We start from the raw sequence: 22,317 nt of genomic DNA on the forward strand, positions 1-22,317 counted from the left end.
ATGGTCCTGGGAGCCAAAAGCTGAAATCAGTGAACACAGAAGCTGAGAGGAAGCTACTGAAACCAGAAGCTGAAAGCAATGAGGCCTGGAAGAGAAGGGAGAGAAGAGCAGATGCCGCCATATTCCTTGCCATGAGCCTTGTCATATGAATGAGGAGTCCAGGACCACCAGTAGCCGGTCCTTGGGGAGAAAAGCATTGTCTGATGAAGCCTTCACTTGGACATTTTCACTGCTGCAAGCTCATAAGTTAGTTAATAAATCCCCATTGTAAAAGCCAGTCCATTTTGGTATATTGCTTTGGCAGCCTATAGGAGATGAAAACATTACCCCTTATTACTTTTTCTAAGCCCTGTCCTTACCTTGGTAACTAGCACTTCTACTGAACTCTTCTTAATTATTGGGCATGAGTGTACCATCTTTTTCCTACTGTTTACTCAGATATTTTCCTTCAGCATTTCAAAACACTTTTTCCATTATCTTCTGGCCACTTTAAATTCTGGTGAGAAGTATGCTGCCTTTTCATTTATCTGTCTTTTCACTCTGGTTGCTATCAGGATTTTTATTGTGTCCTTGGTGTTATTCAGTCTCACCATCATGTGTAAATATGGGAGTTTTTTTTTTTTAATGCCACTAGATATGCTTCATAAATTTGAGAATTCATGTCTTTTGCTAACTCTAAAAGTGCTTTTGTTATTGTATTATCTCTTTAAATATTACCTCGCTATTCTGCTTATTCTTTCATCTTGGAATTCCTTCAATATATGTTGGACCTTCTCATTCTATTCTAGATATATTACTTAACTTTTCTATTTTCCATCTTTTCATTTCTCTGTTCTTTTTACACAATTTCTTCATATCCATATGCTAATTCACTATTTCTTCAGTTATGTCTAATATGCTGTTTTTCCAGTTTATTGAGTTTTTAATTTCAGTGACTATCACTTTATGATGTTATATTTGCTGTTTTTTCCAACTGCCTATTATCCTTTTTTTTTTTTTTAAGATTTATTTATTTATTTCTCTCCCCTTCCCCCCATTCTTGGGCAGGCCACTCTTTCTTTCGCTCTGGGCGGCTCTCCCTACGGGGTGCACTCCTTGCGCGTGGGGCTTCCCTACGCGGGGGACACCCCTGCGTGGCACCGCACTCCTTGCATGCATCAGCACTGTGCATGGGCCAGCTCCACATGGGTCAAGGAGGCCCAGGGTTTGAACCGCAGACCTCCCATGTGGTAGGCGGATGCCCTAACCACTCGGCCAAGTCCGCTTCCCTATCCTTTTCTTCTATTTCTTTAGTTTTTTCTTCTTTTACTTCCTTAATATTTTTCAAACTGCCTATTGTCCCTTTCTTTTGTCTCTTTAGTTTTTTCTTCTTTTACTTCCTTAATAGTTTTAAGGAGATAGTTTTATTTTATAATTACTTTCAGATTATTATTTTGGCCCTCATTCTTGGTAGTGCTATCTCTCTGTAATGTCTGCTGATTCTCTCAATGGATCATCTGCTCCTGTTAGGTAAACTCATCTTCATCACATATTGTTTATTTATGGGGGTGCCATGTGCAGGCTGAGTGGTGGAAAGGTTGTTAAACAGTAGTTTTGATTTTTCTTCTGTTGAAAGGTCCCAGGGTTTCACTGATCCCTACAAATTCTTATATTATGTCAACGTTTGGATTCCATTAGGCTACAGGTAATATAATACAGTATTTCACACCTTTGTGTTGTAGAGTCCTGAGGATTCTTTTTCTTATGGGAGACTTTTTTTCTCTATATATATGTTTTAAATCCTGAGCAGATATAATCTCCTTTGATATTTCTCCAGAGCTGTTGACTGACTTTCCTGAGTCCCTGTCAAGGATCTTGGTTCCAGATCCTTACCTTGCATGACTGCCGAATGGTAAGCTTATAAAGTAATGAACCCTATTGTAAAAGCCTATTGTATTTTCCCTGTGGCCATATAGATGCAACATACTACCAGGGTACAACATCATTTTAGCTTTTGAGCTTAATATTCTGGCTTTGGATCCTATTTTATTCCTGGTAAATTTCCCTTATATCTTTTGAGATAAACTATGTATTAAAACATTTTAAAATTATATTTTATTCATCATTCCTATATGTTCATAAAAGAAAGGATGTCCTCTATTAGTTCTGCCTGTTTAAACAGGACATCATTCTAAAAACAGCAAGCTTTTTAAACAAGAACTTAAAATGGTCCATTTTGTATTTCAAAGGGCTCCATGTTTGAAAGGATATATGAAAGTCTGAACAAAGTCAGGGCTGTGGACCCAGATTTAAATAATATTTAGGAGGCATAAAGTATGTGTCATCAAAAGACTCAAGCACAAGCACTGGATGACTAGTGGTGGTGGTGGCAGTTTGGCTAGCTGTCTCTTGAATCATGGTACTGTTAATTGGCATCAGGAATGGGGAAAATTTTCATGCTCTGGTATTTGTAGGATATGCAGGTAGGAAGGTCAGTAGGTGGCTGAAATACTGGTTAAGCTTGCAGCTTGAGAGAGAAATGGGAGACAATCTTGTAGCTGAAAGTTGGAGATATAGCAGTAGATGGAATTATATAGGGAGAATGCATATAATGAGCAGAGGTTAGTACAATGAGTACTATTACTATGAAAAGAATAGTAAAATGCTTATGTTTTAGCTTGCTAAAAGCTGCTAGGAGCAATATACCAGAAATGGGTTGGCTTTTACAATGGGTGAAAGCTTATAGTTCTGAGGCTGAGAAAGTGTCCAAATCAAGATATCATCAGGAGACCAGCTGCTGGTGATTCTGAAGTCAACTCTCAGATGGCAAGCACTTGGAGGCATCTGCTTCTCTTCTAAGTTTCATTGCTTCAGCTTCTGGCTGCTCTATCTGTGGCTTCCTTTCTTCTGGGTTCTTCTCTGAGTCCCTGATTTCATTCTCTCTGTCTCCATGGCTATTTTTCTGTGTGTCTCTGCTTTTAGTCCTCTGTTTATAAAGAACTCCAGCAAGAAGATAAAGACTGACTCTGGGTCACACATCACTGAACTAATCCATCAAAGTGCCCCCAGTTGAATCCAGTCCAATCAAAGGATTCCACAACCGCTGGAATGGATAACCTTCAAGAATGTGATCTTTTTTTGGATCCACAAATAGCTTCAGACTGTCACAGAGTATTATTCATATAATGAGTAGATAATAGAATGACTTTTATGAGGGGAATCAAGGAACACACTCTCAGAGAACACCGATATTCCTCACACGGGAAAGGACAGTTAGGGATGGACAATTGAGCAAGAGAGTTAAGATTTTACATGTGTATTGATCAATGTTGCTGATATATCAGTAAGGAAAGTAAATCATAGAACGTGATAATTATCACAAGAAGAGGTGTGTTGTTTATATTCAGGTGATTGAGAGGAGGCATTGTGGATGAGATGGGGATTGGAGCTGGCGTTTAAAGATTGATTCCTGACCACCAAAGCCTACAGAGGAAGAGTTAGATGCCATCTCAAATGGTAAAGGCTGTTCATACAATTCAATACCAGATGTCTGGCAATGGTTCTTCATTTCGCTATCCACATTGTTTAGGTGGCCAGTTCACAATAAAATTATGATAAGCTAGGACCCAACCCAGAGAGGAGTATTCCTCCACATACAACAGTCAATTTGGGAGTCTAAGTCTTATGGTTGCTCTGAAACAATTGAGCAGCAAAACTGTGCTGTTCAACAGAGGCATGGTTAGAGCTGCTACACGTGAAAGGTGTTAGGGGCAATTGCCTTACAGAATTCCAGGAACCATTTTCAGATCTTTTGCAAACCCCAAATCAGAGCTCTTTTCTCTCTCATGCTTTGCTCTGCAAACTCTAGTTACCCTGGCCTCCATGGCTTCCAGCTCTGTCTCCTCATCCCAGGAAGACTGGTATTCAACCTGGTTTCCTTCTTGTGCTGTGGCCTAGAAGCTCTCAAGTCGATAAGCTGGGGCAATTATGGAGCCCATCTTGTTTGTTTTCCTCTTTGAGGGATCACTGTCATTTGTTGCCTGAGGACCAGTGTTTTGAGAACTGTTTTTTCCATGTATTTTGTCCTGTTATTTTATTGTTTGAGGTGGAAGGGTATATAAAGCCGTATTATTTCTTCTTGTGTTGAAGTGGAAATTGATTTTATGCATTTTAACTAATTCTTTTATTGTCATAATAAAATTTAAGAATATTAATAGGATGGATATCAAAATTACTTTTTATAACCAAGACTTAAGACTTAGAATGAGCAACACAGGTAAGTGGAACCACCTAGAAAATGAAGCCCTAACAATGCTTATTCCTTTAGACTACGTTTTATTTTACAAAACAGCATTCAAACAGCAGGACTTCAATTTTAATGAATGGTCTCAAACAGGACAAATCTGATTTGGATTTAATTGGTTCTCTAATAAGCTATTGAAAATTAATACAAAATTTGGAGGTTTTGGAAAGATATCAGGTTGGACTATTGGTAATTTTAACCACAGTTCTTTCTCAGTTGCGGAACCAAAATGTATAAAATAAACTATTAGAATGTAGGCAAAAACTAAGAATACAGAGATACTCTAAGAATGTAGAAATTATTTTTTTCTTCACTGTATCCACAGTTCCTACAATATGTCTAGAATTTTGTGAAATAAAGAATGAATGAGGGGAGCAGATGTGGCTCAAGCAGTTGAGCTGCCTCCCATGTGGGAGGTCCTGGGTTCAGTTCTCTGTGCCTCCTAAGGAAGACAAACAAACAATGAGCAGACATTGAGCAAAAAATCAACAATGAGCAGACAATGAGCAAGAACAATGAGCAGACAGCAAGCTGATAACAAAAAAGACAATGAGCAAACAGTGAGCAGACAATGAGCAAAAATAATGAGCAAATGGACAAGGGAGTCATGTCTGGGGGGTGGGGAGGGAATGAATGGAAGGATAAATGCTAACTCCTTGAAGGCAGGGGCTGTATGTATCTTGTGCGTTGCTTAATTCACAATACCTAGTTTTCTGTCTAGCATGTTGTATTCAATAAACATTTTATTGATTGGACTAATGAGTGGATACAATTGCATGGATTATAGATAGTATCTTTGGGTGTGAATTTGAAAATGTGTTTTCAGCTCTGGAATTTTATAGTCAATGTATAACTGACAAATTTTACCAAAAAATAGAAGGCAATAAGAGTAAATGATGACATGGCTGTCATGGTTAGGAGTTTAAACATAATCTTTCCAATCTAGTGATGAAGGAATTTATGTTGAAAATGTGAAATATGCTGCAAAAGCTGGAAATGTGAGAGTTCATCTGTAGATCTCTTTTCCATTTTTGTTTGATGTTCATACCATGAAGAAGGAATGAAAATATAAAAACTTCAAAAAGCAGACACAGACATTTAAAGAGAAAGGAAAATTAGTCAGCAACCATGCACCACAATCATCACTTGAACAATTAAGACTTAGGAGAACAGAAGGATGTTCCAGACAAAAGAACTTAGAAGGCCAAGAGCTGACCTCAGGGGAAGGAAAGTGAGCTAGCTCCTGGATTTCCTTGTTCCATGTCACAAAGCTAGTACTTTTTTGTTTTTATTTATTTATTTATTTTTTCTTTCCCTTCCCCCCTTGCTGTTTTTGCGGTCTGTGTCCATTCACTGTGTGATCTTCTGTATCTATTTCTCTTTTTGTCTTCTCATCTTTCTCCTCTAGGATTCACCGGGATTCTATCCTGGGGACCTCTGATGTGGAGAGAGGTTCCCTGTCACTTGTGCCACTTCAGTTCCTGGTTTCTGTTGCGTCTCGTCTTGACTTTCCCCTTCGTCTCTCTTTTGTTGCATCATCATCTTTCTGCATGACATGCCATGTGGGCCTGGCATGTGACATGGGCACTCAGCTCACTGCACAGGCACTGGCTTGCTGTGCAGGCATGCCTTTTACCAGGAGGCCCGGGGATTGAACCTGGGTCCTCCCATGTGGTAGACGGAAGCACAGTCACTTGAGCTACATCTGCTTCCCATGTTTTTATTTTTAACAAGTCAATTTTATTGACTTTAATAAAGCATAAATCCATCCAAAGTATACAATCAACGGTATTCAGTATAGACACATAGTTGTGCATTCATCACTTCAATCATTTTTAGAGCATTTTCATTATTCCAGTAATAATGTTAATAATACTAAAAAACAAAGACCGTACAAATAAATAACTCATCATCTCTCAGTCTTTCTATGCTTCCCCTTGTACATAGCTGCTGTTCTGTTTCTTTCTAGTTTATTTGTATTTATATTTTGTAAGACAGTCTTATGTATGCAATATCACCCATTCATATTTTGCATGAGGTTTCACTATGTTGTATGGTCCTATGTTCTCCTATTTAGCTTTCCTTCTAGTGATATACATGCCCTTAGACTTTCCCTTTCAACCACTGTTATACCTTTATAATAGCTCTGCTAGTCACAAACATCATGATATGCTCTCACCATTTCCATTCATTTCCAAAGATTTACAACCTTTTTACCAATTCTGCACAGATTAACCATCAGTTTTCCATTCTCTGTACTCATTCTATTTTCTGATGACGTATATTCTAATTATTGACTCCATGAGTTTGCACAACATATTTAGTTCATAATAGGGCAATCATATAGTATTTGTCCTTTTGTGTCTGGCTTGCTTCACGAAACACAATGTCTTCCAGGTTCATCCATGTTGTCATATGCTTCACAACTTCATTTCTTACCACTGCATAAAATTCCATCATGTATATACACTCAATTTGTTTATCCATTCATCAGTTGATGGACACCTGGGTTTTTTCAGAATTTTGGCAATCATGAATAATGCTGCTATGAACATCGGTGTGCAGATGTCTGTTCATGCCATTGCTCTCAGTTCTTCTGGATATCTACCCAGTAGTGGTATTGTAGCAAATCTATATTCAACTTCTTTAGGAACTGTCAAACAGTCCTCCTCAATGGCTGTACAATTCTGCATCCCCACCAACAGTGAATAAGCATTCCTATCTCTCCACATCCTCTCTAACATTTACAGTTTTCTGACTTTTTAATAGGTATGAAGTGATAGCTCACTGTAGCTTTGATTTGCATTTCCCTAATCACTAGTGGTGTTGAACATTTTTTCCATGTGTTTCTATGGACAAGTCTGTTTTGTCGTAAGCGCCTTGCTCATCACAAGTAGGAATGTCCACTTTTCTTCAAGAATTTCGAAACTAGTTCTAGCTAAGTGAGGAGCTCTTAATCTTACCAAATCTTTGTGTAGAGCCAGCTAAAAATCAATCAGTGAGGATGCCTCAGGGAAATAGGCCAAGGAAACCACGCTCCTACAGGGAACATTTTCATTAGTTTCATTCTTATGGGGCAAGTGTCAACTTATATTAGAACCCGGTCACGAGAATGAAGAACTCTGCCTCAAAACAGACTGACCAGCATTAGAAATGCTAATTTTTAAGTTGAGCCATTTAAATCTTAGTCACTGATGTTAGACCCCAGCCATTGCTGGAGATAGTTCTGGACAGTTATGTTTAAAAAAATATCCCCAAACAAATAACATCCCCCCCCCCACCCCACCCTGGGGCTAGTCGGTTTGGAGAATCTGTGTAATCCTGCAATACAACAACACTTCTCCTTTCCTTTTAGACTTCTAGGCAAACAGTCCAGCCCAGTTCATCAACTATTCATTTGTGGGGACTTGGCCATTCCTGTACTTTGCAAAAGACAATTTCCTCTGTGTTGCAATTCTATCCTTGGCTAGAGCATAGGAGGGTTGGCACGACCAGAGCTGGCTACTAAAAGCAGGCACAGTGAAATCCAACAATGATTTGCCTCTTTTTCAGCTTGGCAATCATGTTAGGAGCTGGAATAGAGAAACGTTTGTCATAAATTGCTGCTGGGAGGAGAGTCCTGGCGCTTCTGTAGACGTCCTGTTCCCACTCCCTCTTCGGTGAGGTGGCATAGCTGTGAGCCTCACTTTGTTTTGCATATTTTAAATTCAGCCTGTACTGAACTTGCCACCGAAATAGATCTGCTCTAACACTCCCACTCTCAAGCTGCTGGTGCTGCAGTCGCAGGTTTTGACATTGCTTGAGCCAACCCAGCCACTAGAAAGTGGCAGTAGAATTAAAAAGGTAGCTACATGAAGAGGTTTCCTGGTTGGAAAAGCTGGATCGCATGTCATTTCCGTTTCTGACACTCTCCCACCCTTTTGACATCGCTATGTTTGTCACGTTACGATTCCCCACACGCACAAGGTCTTGCTTGGAAAGGGAACTTTTCCACGACACAGGCATATCTTCTGCCTAAATGAGAGAGCCCAGGGAGGTGTGTTCTAAGCTGGGACGATCTCTGCTGTGGATGCCTGGGCCCTGGGTGTCAGGTGGAGTACCAGGTCACGGTGGGAGGTCCTGGCAGGCGAGCTGGACAGATCCTGGAAGGTGGACATCTAGGCAGGCATTGTGCCGCCTGAGGGAGTCCCGGCAGCAGTCTTGGGGGCCACGCTTTGGGGCTGAAAACCTGGGCAGCCCTTATGTTCTTGGAAGAAAGCTTGGAGGTGGAGTGGAGTACAGAGAGGCAAAGCAGCATTTATTGAGCAACCATCATGAGCCAGGCACCAGGCTAGCCACATCTGTACAGCAGCTAAGGCTTTTCATCACAATGCATTTTATCTGCTTGTTTACTCATTTGTGTTTTTCACTGGATTGGAAGCTCAGAGAGCAGGGCCCATATCTTGATCACATAGAAAGCTTTTGGTAACTATTTGTTGCCGAATGAATGAATGACCTGCCACCTTTCAAAAACCCTGCAAGTTATTACTATCCCCACTTACCTGTTGATAAAAAGGTCTCAAAGATCATAAGAGACTTATACATAAGGTCACACACATACTGGTAATTGACAAAGTCAAGTTTTGAATATTCTTTCCATTAAGCCACACTGATCAGGGAACCGAATCAGAACGCCTTAATGAAGGTGCAAGAGAGGTCCCAGATTCTGGAAATGGAGTTCAATGTGGGGAATTTTTCAAGACAGAACACATTACTGGAAATTGGGTGGATGGGGAGAGCAGAACCAACACCAGGGCTGACTTGCTATAAAATCCCTGAGCTACACTCGTGTCAATCTACCCCCCTTCCCTGTCCTGCCTTAGGGATAGAGTTGACAGATAAAATTTAGAACAGTCAGTTAAATTTGAGTTTTAGATAAACAACAAATACTTTTTAGTATAAACATGTCCAGATATTGTGTGGACCATACTTACACTAAAAATTATTTATTATTTCTCTGAAATTCAAATGTAACTGGCATCTGTATTTTCATTTGCTAAATTTGGTAACCCTAGATGGGGTTTGTGTTAAGGATGCATGTGGGACTCAGGAAGTGGATTAAACCATCTCAGCCAGCACCAAGCTTGTTAGGCAGAGTTCTAGAACTTTCGTGATGAATGTCTAGTAAGGAGTAAGAAGTGCTAGAAAAGCCCACAGGGTTATGAATACAATAGCAACTCTAGAATACCTCTTTTCAGCTCCTTAGTCGTGAAATTCCATTTTTCGTGGTATTTCTTCCTTCCCTCACATCATCTCACTATCATACTTCCCAAGAGAGAGATTATGGTTGGGTCAGTTTGCCACAAAGGGCAGTATGCCACCTGGCACAGAATGGGCTCTTAGTAAACATTTCTTGAATGAACAGATGAGTTTCAAAATGTGTCACCTCATAAGGGATTGATTTTCCTTATGTCCAGCCCATCTGCGATCAATTTGGACTGCATATTCTCCTATCCAATCAATTTCTGGCACAGCATCAGGGTCAGTGAAGGTCGCAATGCAAAAGCATAGTCGTTTTATTCAGAAAGAGCCCTTTGGGAGTGGTACGTGTGGCAGGCAGTCTAGAACCTTTTGGTCTCTGCAGTACAGATGGCCTAATACAGACAATCTGTCTGGTAAACATAGCCTGGCGCTGCCTGCCTGGTGTCCTTGGTCTGCCCAGTGTACCTTAGACTATTACAGCTAATAATCTTTAGACACAATATTGTTGGGATATTTTTAGGATGATCATATAACTTCTTATCCAAACTGGAATACGTTGATGCATGAAATTGTAACGAGTACAACTGATATAAACCTAAACCATCCTGGGCAAACTGGGACAAAGGGGCATCTTAATTTTTGTGGATATCAGGTACCCTCCAGTATTCCTTGTATATTATAATCTCAAATGCCACTCTTTGGACGTGATGACCATATTACCCAATGACCTGTAGTGCACTCAGTGTTGTTTTTCCTCAATGCAGCTTGTCAGTAGATATTCTATGGGGTTTGCATCACAAATCTGATTCATTTGATAATTTTCCGTGTAGTTTGAAATCTCTTAACAGGTCCATGCCATTTACTCTTTCATTTCTAGCACCTAGCACAGTTCCCTATACTTAGAGGGTATACTTTTTATCAATCAGGGCAGGCTAAGTTATGCTGCAGTAACAAACTTCCCCAATTCTTAGTAGCTTACCAAAAATGGGTTATTTCTTTGTTCAACCATATGTCCACTGTGGGTTAGCTTTGACTCTTCCGTAAGTCTACTGTGGGTTAGCTTTGACTCTTTTCCACATCCTCTTTAATCTGGAATCTAGGCAATGGGTCAGTTTTTATCTAGGACATTGCAGGTCTCATGGCAGAGGAAGAGAGAAAATGTCTCATCTCATCCAGCCTCTGAAAGATTCTGCTCAGAAAAAAGAGCTACTTCTACTTGCATTTCATTGCCAAAGCAAATCACATAGCCAAGTCTGCTTCCAGTGAGGAAGGGAGGTAAAATTCTCCCACATGGAAGAAAAGCAAATATTTCTAAACAATAATACAACCTACCACAGTACTCATTAAATCTGGATGGGATTGTGCTAGTATTATCTTAGATCTTTTCTGAAGTGTGATGAGATGGGTATGGAGTAGAGGAAAAAGCACAGACCTGTGTATACAATATTTGGGGAGTTTGGTGTGTATAATTGTTTTTCTTTTTTTTTGGGTAAAAAGATTATTTTTTATTAGAGAAGTTGTAGGTTTACAGAAAAATCATGCAGAAAATAGAGTTCCCATATCTACCCCTTCACACAGTTTTCCCTATTATTAACACTTTACATTAGTATGGTAAGTTTGTTACCATTGATGAAACAGTGTTATTGTAATTATACTATTAAATATAGTCCATAGTTTACATTGAGCTTTACTGTTTCTGTTGTACATGATTTTAAAAAATTATCCTAAAAGTTTTTTTTGTCTTTGTTTTTTTAATGTTACATTAAAAAAATATGAGGCCCCCATATACCACCCACCCTCTCACCCCACTCCTCCCCCCCTAACAACAACCTCCTCCGTCATCATGAGACAGTCATTGCATTTGGTGAATACATCTCTGAGCACCGCTGCACCTCATGGTCAATGGTCCACACCATAGCCTACACTCTCCCACAGTCCATCCAGTGAGCCATGGGAGGACATACAATGTTCAGTAACTGTCCCTGCAACACCACCCAGGACAACTCCAAGCCCCAAAAATGCCCCCACATCACATCTCTTCCTCCCACTCCCTACCTCGGCAGCCACCATGGCCACTTTCTCCACACCAATGCCACATTTTATTTTCTTCCATTACTAATCACTATAGTTCATGAATAGAATATCAGTAACACATATGTGCCCTAAAATTTCCCTTTTATCCACATTTAAATATATAATTAAGTAGTGATGATTACGTTTGTAATGTTTTGCTACCATCGGTACCATTACCAACACATTTCCATCACCCAAAACAGAAACTGTACCAGTTAAGCTCTATATCAATTAAGCTTCCATTCCCTACACCCACCCTGACCCCTGGCTACTTGTATTCTAGTTTCTCATTCTATGAATTTGATTATTCTAATTATTTCCTATCCAGTGAGGTTGTAAAATATTTGTCTTTTCATGTCTGGCTTATTGCACTCAAGGTTCATCCATGTTATTGCATGTATCAGAACTTCATTCTTTTTCAGAGCTGAATGATATTACATTGTGTGTGTGTGTATATATATATATATATATGCGGTCACCCCTCGGGCTGAAGTGTGGTTTGCTGGCCTGGCGGGGGAGCGGCAGCCGCGGTAGGCCTATTCCAAACCGCTGCCCCTGGGAGAATGCAGAGCAGCTGAACCTGGAGAGAACTGAGCTCGGGGGAGAGAGACAGAGCCATTTGCCTGATAGTCTACAGGTGGCCTTGTAGAGCTCGCAGAGTAGCTGAGCCCAGACAGAGGCAAGCCCTGGGAAGAGAGGAACCCTGAGCCCAGAGAGAAGCAAGCCCTGGGAAGAGAGGAACCCAGGAAGCCTGAACCCTTGCAGACGTCAGCAGCCATCTTGCCCTAACATGTAGTGCGGTCGCCCCTCGGGCTGAAGTGTGGTTTGCTGACCTGGCGGGGGGCGGCGGCCGCGGTAGGCCTATTCCAAACCACTGCCCCTGTAATAGGGTGGTTGGTCGGACCCACCGCCACCCCTGAAGGAAGCTCGGCATGGGCGCAGAGTGCCCTCGGGTCTCCCCTTCTCGGCAACCATGCTTCCGTGGCCACCCCTCCTCCCAGATAGCGCCACACCTTCTTTCTCCCTGCGCAGGCGCAGGGCGGAAAAATCCAGTCTGCCCTTTCCCCTCCCCCGACAGCAGCAGCCAGGTGTGGGCGGAAAAATCCAGTCTGCCCTTTTCCCTCCCCCCGACAGCAGCAACAGCCAGGCGTGGGCGGGAAACTCAAGTCTGCCCTCTACCCCAGCAACAGCAGCCACCAATCCCTAAACCCTGCCCCTTCCCCCAGCAACAGCAACAGCCAATCCCTAACCACCACCCCTCCCCCTTCCAGTACCTCCCACTGACCTTTCTCCGGCAACCAATCAGAACAGGGCGTGGCTTCGACCAATCAGCCTTCCCCAGCCCCTATAAAACTGTTGCCTCTCCCTCAATAAAGCGGACTTGTGTGTTTACCTTGTCTCCGCGGTAGTTCTTCTGCTGTGCGCCCTCCAGTCCTGAGAGCCCCCGACAAGGGCCTGGCCTCCCTTGTCCCCAGTTCGTCACCTGCTTCTCCGGGCGACCCCTTCGTCGCCAGCTTCGTCGGGCGACCCCATCAGCCGAACCGCGCAACCCCTGTGAGACCGACCCCTCGTCTGCTGCCGGACCGAACCCTCGTCCCAAACGGGACCGATCCCTTGTCCCAAGCAGGACCGACCCTTCGTCCTGAGCTAGACTGACCCCTCGTCCACAGCCAGACCCCACCTCTACCGACCGAGCAAACCGTCGCATATATATAATATTTTGCTTATCCATTCACCAGTTAATGGACACTTGGATTGCTTCCATCTTCCATCTTCTGGCAATTGTGAAAAATGCTGCTATTAACATTGGTATTCAAATATCTGATATATTGAAGTCATGTTTTATTTGGTAACAACTTAACTTCAGTAGCAATAGCATATACATGCACTGTTCCCATGTCCCTCCATTCAGTCACCTTTTTGCTGTATTTGTTATAAATTCTATCTTTATACATTGTATGTCTAAAACCATAAACAGATTTATCATTACTCTTTATGCATTTGCATTTTAGCACCAGTAAGATGTAAAAAGTGAAGTTACCTACCAAAAAATACACTATGATAGTGTTGACATTTATAATTTACCATATGGTTACCTTTACTGGAGGACTTTATATATTTATGCTGCTTGATCCAATGTCTAGTGTCTTTTCCTTTTAGTATGAAGAACTCCCTTTGGCATTTATTGTAGGGAAGGTCCAGTGGTGATGAATTTCCTCAGCTTTGGTTATATGGGAATGTCTTAATCTCTCCCTTATTTTTTTTAAAAGATTTATTTATTTCTTTATCCCCCCCCCCCTTTCCCTCCTCCCACCCTGCTGTTTTTGCTGTCTGTGTTGTCTTTTCTTCTCATTTTCTCTCCTCTAGGATTCACTGGGTTTCAATCCTGGAGACCTCTGATGGGGAGAGAGGTTCCCTGTCAATTGTGCCACCTCAGTTCCTAGTTTCCACTATGCTTTATCCTGATTCTCCCCTTGTCTCTTTTTTGATGCATCATCATCCTGCTGTGTGACTCACTTGCATAGGGAACTGGCTCACCACATGGGCACTCATGTGAGCATGCATGTGGGCACTGGCTCATCACATGGGCACTTGCGTGGGCACTGGTTTGCTGTGCAAGCATGCTTTCTCTTCTTCTTTTTCACCAGGAGTCCCCAGAGATTGAACCCAAGTCCTCTCATAAAGGAGGCGGAAGCTCTATCACTTGAGCCACATTCACTTCCATCTCCCTCATTTTTGAAAGATAGTCTTGCCAGATATAAAATTTTCCATGGGCAATTGTTTTCTCTCAGCAATTTAAATATTTCATCCCACAGCTTTTTTGCCTCCATTATTTATGCTGAGAAATTCTCACTTCATCTTATCTGGACTCCCTTGTATATAATACATGGCTTTTCTCTTGCAGTTATCAGAATTCTCCTTGTCTTTGGCATTTGACAGTTTGAATACTATATGTATGGGTTTGGTTCTGTTCAACTTTATTCTGTTTGGGGTTAGTTGGGTTTCTTGAATACACATATTCATGTCTTTCATTAATTTTGGGAAATTTTTTGCGTTATTTCTTTGAATATTTCTTCTTCCTCTTTCTTTCTTCTCCTCCTTGGACTCTGTTAATGTGTATATTGGTTTGATTGATGGTGTCCCACAGGTCTCTTAGGTACTGGTCACTGTTATTCATTCTTTCTTCCTTCTGCTCCTCAACTTGAATCATTTAAATGGTTTTTCCTTTGAGTTCACAAATTCTTTCTTCTGCCAGCTCCAATCTGCTATTGAAACCCTCTAGGGAATTTATAATTTCAGTGATTCTGTTCTTCCACTCCAGTATTCTTACTGGAGTTTTTATTTTTTTAAAATTTTTATCTCTTTATTGAAATCCTCATCTTTTTCATGCATTGCCGTCCTGATATTCTTTAGTTATTTCTTTATGCTTTTCTTTATCTCCTTGTTCATATTGAGGATCATTCTTTAAAATCTTTTAAAAGTCTGGTCTTCTTCATTGATGGTATGTGGGTTTTTATCTTGTTCCTTTGGATATCCATCACTTCCTGTTTCTTTGTTTTGCCTGTAATCTTTCATTGTACTTTGACTGTACAAATTAATATTTTAAATAGTTAACTCAGGAATTTAGTCCTGAGCTGTCAACTCCTTAAGTTTGTATTCAGATAGTGTTATTGACAGAGATTACCTTGAGTGCCAGAAGCTAATAAAAGCAAACAAATGCAAAAACAAAACAAACAAACAAACAAAAAACACTTTTACAGTCTTTGAAAATTGACTCTACATTGGCTGATGTTCTTCAGAATTTAGCCATTTTATCAAGAAGGTCAGCCCAAGTTGGAGGTGATGCATAGAGACCTCTTGGTCTTCTCTGTGCCTGCATCATATCCTGGGATTCCTCTGTTTACAGGAATTTGAATGCCCCCTCAACTCCTGGGAAAATAGACTTTCTCCCCCTCATGGGTGGTCTATTGTGTGTCTTAAAGCAGGTAATCGTCTGCCACAGGCCACTTTGACTTAATTGTTTCTTATACTTCTTTAGCTGTCTACAAGCTGCTTCTCTGTTTTTGGAAAACACTTTAGGAGGGCAAGTCCAAGACATGTTTCCTGGTACAGTGTCTCAAGCTGCCACTCAATAGGTTGACTCTGACTTATAGGCACCCAATTATGTGCATGGAGGTTACTCTGATCCCTCTGGGACCGAGAATGAGAGTGCAGGTTGGCTTGACACAGTGCTGGGGAAAGAATCAGCAAGAGCTCCAGGAGTTTCTGCTACCACTTTTTTTAAAGGGTTTTATTTATTTTTTAAATGTTACATTAAAAAATATGAAGTCCCCATATACCCCCCACCCCCCTCACCCCACTGCTCCCACATCAAAAACCTCTTTCATCATCCTGGGACATTCATTGCATTTGGTGAATACATTTTGGAGCACTGCCGTACCACATGGATAATGGTTTACATTGTAGTTTACACTCTCCACCAGTCCATCCTGTGGGCGATGGCAGGGCATACAATGGTCAGCATCTATCTCTGCAGTACCACCCAGGACAGCTCCAAGTCTTGAAAATGCCCCCATATCATATCTCTTCTTCCCTCTCCCTACCCTCAGCAGCCACTGTGACCACTTTCTCCACATCAATGCCACAATTTCTTCCATCACTAACCACAATAGTTCCACAGTAGAATATCAGCAAGTCCACTCCAGTCCATACTCTATTCCTCCATCCTGTGGACCCTGGGATGGTTATGTCCATTCCACCTCTATATTGAGAGGGGCTTAGATTCCACATGGATGATGGATGCAATTCTTCTCCTTGCAGCTGGAGGCACTCTTGGCTCCCTGGTGTGGTGGTTGAACTTCTTCACCTTCCTGTAAGCTAGCCGGGGTAAGTCCAGTAAACCAGAGGGTAGGAGTTGCAAGTCTGCTGAGGCTCATGGCCTGGCTGTCACATGGACAGTCCAGAGATTCAGGTCTCCTTAGTATACACCAATCCCAGTGCTAACCACAGGTCTGATAAAAGTAACAGAAGATGCATGTGTAGAAAGATCATATCTGAGTCCAACTCCATCACACTCAGGAACACAAACTCCAAAGTAGGGTCAACTGACATGGCACTGAACTCCAGAACCATCTGCCATGACCATTGAACATGTGGGTCTCTTGTGGCCCTCAGGAGAACCAGTACCTGGACTTTGGCTGTCTCTGGGACCCTGCTGAGGCATGCATAAGCGCAACCCCTCTGATGACCACCCAACTCTTTTTTGGAGACTCATAGCCATATAAACTCATTTGTCCTTTCCATTTCCCCCTTTTATTCAAGGTCAAAAAGCAGCTTTTAGCACCTGATATTACATGTAGGTTGAGATATTCTGCTGGTCTGAGTTGACTCTTTTATTCAAGGTCTTTTTATAATTACATCATCAGCTGGTGCTTGGTAATAATTCCTTGGTGCCAGGGGGGCTCATCCCCAGGAGTCATGTCCCACACTGGGGGGAAGGTAATGCATTTACATGCTGAGTTTGGCTTAGAGGGTGGCCACATTTGAGCAACATGGAGGCTCTCAGGAGGTAACTGAACACTGCAGCTCTAGGCTTAGTTCATATTTCAAGTGCACAGGCTCACAAGCATAGTCATTAGTATCAAGGGCTCATTGTTGGGCCATCCTTCTTTATTGTTCTTAGCCATTGCACTTGGGGGAGTGTTGCTGTCCCATTGGGGACTGTGACAGAGCTCCCCTGGCTAGGAACTCAGTACTCCCTCAGTTGTCATTTTTAACTGAAACCACTACAAAAATATCCAAAATTTTTATGTACCCTTCATACAACCCTGGAGAACTCCTTCCCAACCATTTGTCCCCTATCAATAACACCCCACACCCATGTTCCTCCCCTGCCATAGCTGAACCTCTCTGTGGTCCAAAACTTCTTAAAAAATGAAGCCTAATATATCGCCAGGTTCCATTAATAGTAAAATGGAATATAGTGATGAGTTTAAAGGTTAGATATAGAATAAATACTAATTTAGAAAAATCACATAAAGTAAAAATAAATTGGGGTGTCAAAAATTGAAAAAATGAAAAATCTTTGTTTTTGACATTTTGCCTTTCATCACAGCTGTAGGTGTTGCCCTGTATGTACAATGGCAAGGCAATTTCTTCCATTTATTCCTCAGTGTCTACATCCTTCCTTCTTCTTTTTTTTTCTGCCTATTAAGTTTGTCTTCACAAAAGTTTTAGACTACAGTAATTCACATATACAATATACAGTACTCCTACATATCCAACATCAAACCCTTTCTCCCTTCCACAGCAATGATCTTTTTACATGTTCATATTTTATTTGCTGCAGCTGATGTACAGATACTGAAACAATAGCTTTCAAACATGGTTCCATTTGGGTTTACATTATGGTTTATATTTTAGACTATACAATCTTCTAAATTTTTAGTTTTCTTATGTTTTACATTATGGTTAACATTTTAGCCAATAGACTTTCATACATTTTTGGTGTAATTTAACATGTCCTATATTGATCATTGCCCCACTTCCATTGCCCCACATTTCCATTACCCCACAGTTACCCTGCTTCCATCTATTCAACATCTCTTTCACCCTACCCTCAGTGTCGACAGTGACCATCAATCTTCATTACTTGAAGGACCATATTCAGAGATACTCACAACAATGTTGAGGGCTTGACATACTCGACTGCACTAACCCACTGGGACCCATCAATTCTCTCGAGAGATACAATTCCCTCTGTTTGAGAACATCAGTCCTCCCCAGGATGTGGGTATACCTTCACTCTTATTGTATGGGTCTCCACCCAATGATATAACTCACTATGACAAAATGAGCACTTATACACTGCCTAGAAGCCTGCATTGTGCCAGATGCCCCCCTTAAGAATCTTAAACAGGCAACCTTCCTTATTATATTTTCTAAAGAGTTTTCTCAACATTATAGTTTCAACCACATACCTGACAATCTCCTATGTGCAAATGTTCTTCCCAACCTGTCCCCAATTTCTTGGGCCATCTGACCTATCCTCCCATCCCTAGTCCCCCCAAACCTGCAAATTCCTACCCAAAGATATCCCTCTGCCTCCATTTTATCCCATCCCTATTCAAATACTTACCTCCAGCTTAGTATAGATTTCAGTTCAGTAAGTGTCAGCTCACATCCTTCCTCTACTCCCCAAGCTCCTTTAAGCCTATCATCTAGTCTCCAGCTCTCTAAGACAGCTTGGTTTGCTTATTTCATATCAGAGAGGTCATGTACTATTTGTCCTTAAATGCCTGGGTTGCTTCGCTCAACATAAGGTCCTCAAGATTCACCCATGTTATCACATGTGTTTGTAATGTATTGCTTCTTATAGCTGACTAGTATTCCATTGTATGTATATACCACATTTTCTTTATCCATTCATCTGTTGATGGGCATTTGGGTTGATTCCAACTTTTGGCAATAGTGAACAATGCTGCTATGAACATTGGTGTGCTTATATTGATTTGTGTCCTTGTTTTCAGTTCTACTGGGCATATACCCAGCAGTGGAATTGCTGGGTCATATGGAAAATCTATAGCTAGTTTTTTGAGAAACTGCCAAACTGTCCTCCAGAATGACTGGATCCTTCTGCATTCCCACCAGCAGTGGATGAGTGTTCTCATTCCTTCACATCCTCTCCAGCACTTATAGTCTTCTGATTTTTTGAAAGCTGCCAGTCTTATGGGAATAAGATGGTATCTCATTGTAGTTTTGATTTGCATTTCCCTAATAGCTAGAGATTTTGAGCATTTTTTCATGTGCTTTTTAGCCATCTGTATTTCTTCATTGGAGAAGCGTCTGTTCAAATCTTTTACCCATATTTAAAATGGGTTGTTTGTCTTTTTATTTTGGAGATATAGGAATTCTTTATATAGGCAGGATATAAGTCTCCTATCACATATATGGTTATCAAATATTTTCTCCCATTGTGCAGGCTTTCTTTTCACTTTCTGGACAAACTCCTTTGAGGTGCAAAAGGCTTTAATTTTGAGAAAGTCCCATTTATCTATTTGTTCTCTCACTGCTCATGTTTTTGGTGTGAAGTTCATGAAGTCATTTCCTGTTACAAATTCCTGTAGATGCTTCCCTACATTGCTTTCCAAGGTCTTTATGGTCTTGGCTCTTCTATTTAGGTCTTTGATCCATCTTGAGTTGATTTTTGTATAAGGTGTGAGTTGGTAATCCTCTTTCATTCTTTTACATACTGATATCCAGCTCTCCAGGCACCATTTGTTGAAGAGGCCTTTCTCTCCCAGTTGAGTGGTTTTGGTGGCCTTGTCAAATATCATATGGCTGCATATATGAGGATCTATATCAGAACTCTCAATTCGGTTCCATTGGTCAGTGTGTCTATTGTTGTGCCAATACCATGCCGTTTTCACTACTGTTTCTTTGTAGTATGTTTTGAAGGCAGGTAGTGTGATTCCTCCAGTTTCATTTTTCTTTTTCAATATGTCTTTGGCTATTCAGGGCCTCTTTCCTTTCCAAATAAATTCCATAGTTAGTTTCTCAAGTTCATTAAAAATGTTGGGTTGATTTTTATTGGGATTGTATTGAATTTGTAGATCAGTTTTGGTAGGGTAGACATCTTAATACTATTTCATCTTCCTATCCATGAACAGGGAATATTCTTCCATTTATTTAGGTCTTCTTTGATTTCCTTGAACAGTGTTGTGTGGTTTTCTGTGTATAAGTCTTTTACATCATTAGTTAAATTTGTTTCTTGATTTCCTCTTTAGATTGCTCATTATTGGTGTACAGAAATGCTGCTGATTTTTGTGCATTGATCTTATAACCTGCAACATCACTGAACTCATTTATAATTCTAGAAGCTTTGTGATAGACTTCTCAGGGTTTTCTATGTATAGGATTATGTCATCTGCAAATAGTGAAATTTTGACTTCTTCCTTTCCAATTTGGATGCCCTTTATGTCTGGTTCTTGCCTCAGTGCTTGAGCAAGTACTTCTAAGGCAATGTTAAATAGAAGGGGTGATAGTGGGCATCCTTGTCTTGTTCCTGATCCTAGAGGAAAAGATTTTAGGATTTCACCATTGTAAATGACGTTAGCTGTGCGTGTTTCATATACACCCTTGATCGTGTTCAGATAATATTCTGATCTTTTGCAGTGTTTTTATCAAGAAAGGGTGCTATATTTTGTCAAATGCCTTATCTGCATCTATCGATATGATCATGTGCTTTTTCCCTTCAATCTGTTTATGTGGTGTATTACATTAATAGATTTTCTTATGTTGAACCATCCTTGCATACCAGGAATGAATCCCACTTGGTCACGGTGTATAATTTGTTTAATATGTTGTTGAATATGATTAGCCAGTATTTTGTTGAGGATTTTCACGTCTAGGCTCATTGGAGAGATTGGTCTGTAATTTTCCTTTCTTGTGGTGTCTTTGTTTGGCTTTGGTACCAGGGTAATGTTGGCATCATAGAATGAGTTAGGCAATGTTCCTTCTGTTTCGGTTTTTTGGAAGAGTTTCAGCAAGATTGGTGTAGGTCTTTCTGGAATGTTTGGTAGAATTCCCTGTGAAGCCACCTGGTCCAGGGCTCTTCTTAGTTGGGAGGTTTTTAATGACTGATTCTATCTCTTTACTTGTGATTGGTTGGTTGAGATCGTCTCTGCTACCATTTTCTTGATTTGACACTTGCCCATTAACTGCAACTTTAACTGTATTTTCTGGAGTCTTTAGGAAGGTAGCTCTCTTGGTTTTTGCTAGCTGTTCTTACACTAGCAGCTTGGTCAGTGGAACTTGTCTTTGAGGTTTTTGTTAAGACACATTTGCATGGGGAAGGATGACAACTACCTCAGCATTGGTCTTTTCTGTCCCTATCTATAATAATTATATTCTTTCCCAGTGTCATGATTGGGAGGAAAGTCTAGCTAACCTAGAATAACAATCAATACTTAACTCTCTGAGGATGTACTCTAAGTCCATGCAATTCATGAATATTTGTCAAGGACCAGGTACTAGACACTGTTCTGGTTGCTACAAAGGATTAAAAATTGGCAAGGGTCTTCCTTTCTAGCAACTTGCAGTTTAGGAGAGGTGGAAGACATGTGCAACTAAATCTAGAAAAGGTAGAATATGTCAAGTCCTTTTCCTTGGAATTCCTTAAAGCCCTTAAACCCTGTCTGATTTCAAGTCTCATTTGAATTTGGTTTATTAGATATACCTGCAGCAGATACTCAGTGATTCCTACCTTTTTCAGAAACCTTTCCTAACTCAGGCAGGGAAGGTTTGAATTCCTACCAGATTTGATCTACTCCCTACTTTCCCTATCCCATGTTGAATATCTGAATACAATTATTGAGATATTTAATTGGATTTTCTGTCTAAATTTTGAGTGTATCATGGTCCTTGTGCTCTAATCCCCGGAAATAAAATGATAGTATCCAAAATATGAGCTCTCTCAGGAATTTGTATTTTTCTTAGTTATCCTGCATTAAAATGGAGACCTGACCAGTGTCCTGGGAAGTCCCAGGAAATATTAATATATCCAGAGAAGACACTCAGACAAGTTCGGGAGAGCCGCATGAGTCCTGACAGTCCATCTATCTGGCCTACCCAGGCCATCCTAAAGATGCATTGTGCTACTTCATGGAGAGTCACTTAGCTTGTGGGTGAGCCATTTCTCCCCCCAATTCCCAGACCGCTGT

This window comes from Dasypus novemcinctus, chromosome 12 (genome assembly GCF_030445035.2).
Source record: "Dasypus novemcinctus isolate mDasNov1 chromosome 12, mDasNov1.1.hap2, whole genome shotgun sequence".
In the NCBI taxonomy this organism is placed as follows: Eukaryota; Metazoa; Chordata; class Mammalia; order Cingulata; family Dasypodidae; genus Dasypus; species Dasypus novemcinctus.